This window comes from Phalangium opilio, unplaced genomic scaffold (genome assembly GCF_054372755.1).
Source record: "Phalangium opilio isolate 3A_F unplaced genomic scaffold, DU_Popi_V2 ptg000056l_1, whole genome shotgun sequence".
NCBI classification, from domain to species: domain Eukaryota; kingdom Metazoa; phylum Arthropoda; class Arachnida; order Opiliones; family Phalangiidae; genus Phalangium; species Phalangium opilio.
The window spans coordinates 7,087,887-7,092,205 of record NW_028324175.1 but is presented as its reverse complement, the minus strand read 5'-3'; the positions used below and the strand labels follow the sequence as shown (position 1 = coordinate 7,092,205).

The 4,319-nt window shown below is 41.2% G+C and overlaps 1 long non-coding RNA gene across 1 annotated transcript; it reads right to left on the bottom strand.

Moving 5' to 3' along the window:
* Positions 1 to 1,698: 1,698 nt before the first annotated feature.
* On the bottom strand, positions 1,699 to 2,363 carry LOC149668335 (uncharacterized). Its single transcript, XR_016368048.1, has 2 exons — positions 1,959 to 2,363; positions 1,699 to 1,885 (listed from the first exon to the last, which is right to left on the bottom strand). It is a non-coding gene; the product is annotated as an uncharacterized LOC149668335 (long non-coding RNA).
* Between the last annotated feature and the right edge of the window lie 1,956 nt (positions 2,364 to 4,319).

Here is a 4,319-nt window from a genome sequence, read left to right as displayed (position 1 = left end):
CGAAGTTACAAAATGTGTAGCTACACAATTGCGTGTCAAGAATTTTCGTTTGAAATATCAGTAATTTGTTTTTCAGAAACCATATAATGATGTATATTTAATGCTTTTAGCTGTAGCATCATTGGAGGAACGTGGAGTGAAGAAATGGTTGCGCGTTTCGGAACTTTGGTGCTGGCGTATGCGTGGTCGGGAAATTTAACTGGCACACTAATGACTGGCAAGTCCAAAAAAATTGACACTATCGAAGATTTGATTGCAATAGGGGTGTGCGAATAGTGGTTTTTCAAACCGAATCGAATACGAATCGAATAGTAAATCTCCTATTCGAAATCCGAATCGAGTACTCGTTCAAACGAATATTACTTATTCCTCAAAAAATCTAGTTCGAGTACTCGTTTTTTTTTTCAAAACGAGTACTCGACAAATCGATTACTCGGTTTAACCAGACGAATATTCGAATCAAAACGATTACTCGGTTTAACCAGACGAATATTCGAATCAAAACGATTACTCGGTTTAACCAGACGAATATTCGAATCAAAACGATTACTCGGTTTAACCAGACGAATATTCGAATCAAAACGATTACTCGGTTTAACCAGACGAATATTCGAATCAAAACGATTACTCGGTTTAACCAGACGAATATTCGAATCAAAACGATTACTCGGTTTAACCAGACGAATATTCGAATCAAAACGATTACTCGGTTTAACCAGACGAATATTCGAATCAAAACGATTACTCGGTTTAACCAGACGAATATTCGAATCAAAACGATTACTCGGTTTAACCAGACGAATATTCGAATCAAAAGTTTCAAAACGATTAAAGGGGAACTCTGCTCGGTTGGCGCCCCTTTAGTGAAACTTCCCTGTGTAGCTCCAAACGCCGAGAAAATGTGCTGCCGCCTAGGCGAAAAAGCTTGCAACTCAGTTTATTTCTAACGAATTTTCTACTCCCCCCTTTCCCCCATCCGTTACCGCACCAACGACGAAGCCACGCTTCCTTTAGGTTCGCCAAACCCCCCTCCCCATGGATGATGCCCGCGCCATGTGACCGTTGATGGTAAGGGTAGCTTAAGAATGTTAAACGGGGGGACGAAAAACGCCAGACTGGGTTTTCTTTTTGCCCCTATATAGAGTAGTGGCACTCCATGTTAATTTCTCATAGAGCGTAACGTAGCCAAAGGCAGGGAGGTGCCATTACTCTATAGTCTTACTGCCATGATTATCCTGGGGACTGCGGTACCAAGAAGGGGTTCGGAGTTTTAAGAGGGCAAAGGTTTAAACTGAAACCCCCTAACATTGCAATACTATTAAGTTTTTTCTCTGTAAGAAGGAGGTACCTCCCCCCCCTTTTTTTCAAATAAGGGCAGGGTAGCTTCGACCACCTGAATAGTTTGACAACCAATCACCTATAGTTGATTCCTTTATTCCCTTTTCCCAATGCCATACACACGCCTTTCAATCCATTTTCTCACTCTCTATGTGCTAAAGGCTAGTAGCTTTGAATAGAAAGGTCTTTTATAAAGATTCACTATTTTTTTCCATTCGATATTTTTAACTTAAAATGAAACTATGGAGACAAATATCTATACTCCTGTTTATCCGCACTTGAGAAACCGTACTTGCCATTATATATTGGCTAATGCTCCTCAACTTTTACAATACCGTCAAGTGAGGTTGAACAAGAGTATATAATGAGCATTTTTATTTATTTCTTGGAAAAACTGAAAAAGTACATTGGTTTGAACGTTCTTCAAACGAAAGGGACGTGATCCTTCTTTATATCCTGTGAACACCTGACGTGAAATGATTTGGTTATCCCGATCTAATTCCTTATATCGTGTGATATTTGCGAAGTGTTTCGAACATACTTCTTTCTGAAATCAAATGACTCGTTAATCGCTTTACAATTACCTTTGCCATGTGTAATTGGCGAGTTGTTCTGGGTACACTTTATTATGAAAGGCGGCGATTAAATAATGTTATAATCACTGCAGTAACCATAACAGTGAGTAGCCCCTCGACGAGACTGAATTCTATCTCCATTTCTTCGGTGACCACATTCCAATGCACCTAAACATTTCTTTTATCTCCTTTTAAAATAATGAACGAATTCAAGGTAGAAATGTCAGAACCGGCCGATATTATGGGTGTGTTTGGGAAGCACTAGCCACCCGGAATTTCACTTTAAAGCAGAGTTGATACTAAGAAAAGGGTAGGAAAACCTCAATTACCCTCCGGAAATTAACACCATCCGCCAAGACTGAGAAATGGTATACATTCATGGATCTGGAGGGAATTCTTAGAACCCAAACAAAAATAAAACTACATTTCTGGTTTACAGACCCCCTTTACCTACAAAATATAGAAAATTTCGGAATATAAATACTGAGTAACCAACCCACAAGGGAGAGGCGGCCATTGGGGTATTCTTTCTCGCGCCAAGAAGAGACGCCAGAATGAGCCCGAGTTCACTGCTCGCGGGAGGCTAGCCAACTCGCACTGAATCTAGCGGGGTTTCTTGGCGCCAAGGAGGATACCGCAATGGTACCGTATTTAATTTCCGAAATGGTCTATACGGTAGGTAGCAAGGAGGATTTATAAGAGAGGAGGTTCAGAGTCAGACAAAATGCACGTGATCCGCAGTTCATAAAATTACACTGTGGCGTTCCCCAGTTACCATGATTACCACTACCCCCTCACGGCAAGAGAGCGTACGTTCTCGCCCATGCGTTCAAGCCCCCTTCTTCTAGCCTCCTCAGCTTGTTTATAATTTTGAATATTCCTCGTTTGCAAGAACGATCACGTGACGTGCGCGTTTACCAACGGCTTACGCGCCGATGCATGTTTTTTATTTCCACATTTCCAAAACGAGTCTTCTCTCTTATTCATCCTCCTTGCTTTTAACGAGCCGGCACAAAAATTTTCCAACACCATCACACCCTTACCCCACTCAAAGTAACGAAGCAAGTACCAGTCCATACTACCCCTTAATGCCAATAAGGATGAATACATACATCTCCTTTGCTAATTATCACCTGGTATTATCTATCATTCGATGTTGCTAACAAAGACCAAAATTATTTTGCAATGTGCTAAGGTTGTACAATACCCAAGAATGGTCTAAGGCTGTGCAGTGCATGACGCATAAGTTTTTTCTCCTTTCCTAAATCGTAGAAAATGTCTTTAGCCTACCTATTCTCCCCCAAACCTGTCTCGATTTATAGATACTATAGTTTGAAGCGCTACACCCTTTCCCTCTTGAAGCTGCCAGTTTAACAGCTCTATGATTAGACACGGTTATACGAGAAAGAATCACAACATTTTATAGAAAACCCTGGTTGCTAAAGGCTTGTCTATATACATGTACAGGTACACAAACTGGTTCTGATGTTGTAAGACTGAAGTCAGGCCCGATATAGAGTAATGGCAGTACTACCTATGCAAACGGCATTCCTCCTATCTCTTAGCTCAGTGTCATGCCCCTATTGGGCGCGTACAGTATCCTCTCTTACAAAAGCGCGCCCAGAGGGAGGGATACACCGTCTACTCCCCTCTCTACCACCATTAGTCTATACACTGTATCCTCAAAAGGTTTTTATAAATACGAAGTTTGAAAAAATATTCTAACTATTGCGACTGTCCACTTAAAATATCGCGAGTGTCCACTTAAAATATCGCGAGTGTCCGTTTAAAATATCGCGAGCGTCCAATTAAAATATCGCGAGCGTCCATTTAAAATATCGCGAGTGTCCATTTAAAATATCGCGAGCGTCCATTTAAAATATCGCGAGTGTCCATTTAAAATATCGCGAGCGTCCATTTAAAATATCGCGAGCGTCCGTTTAAAATATCGCGAGCGTCCGTTTAAAATATCGCGAGTGTCCGTTTAAAATATCGCGAGTGTCCGTTTAAAATATCGCGAGTGTCCGTTTAAAATATCGCGAGCGTCCGTTTAAAATATCGCGAGCGTCCGTTTAAAATATCGCGAGTGTCCGTTTAAAATATCGCGAGCGTCCGTTTAAAATATCGCGAGCGTCCGTTTAAAATATCGCGAGCGTCCGTTTAAAATATCGCGAGCGTCCGTTTAAAATATCGCGAGCGTCCGTTTAAAATATCGCGAGCGTCCGTTTAAAATATCGCGAGCGTCCGTTTAAAATATCGCGAGCGTCCGTTTAAAATATCGCGAGCGTCCGTTTAAAATATCGCGAGCGTCCATTTAAAATATCGCGAGCGTCCATTTAAAATATCGCGAGCGTCCATTTAAATTTTGCCAAGCGTCCAGTAACCCAGTTCAATTTCATTTTGGTT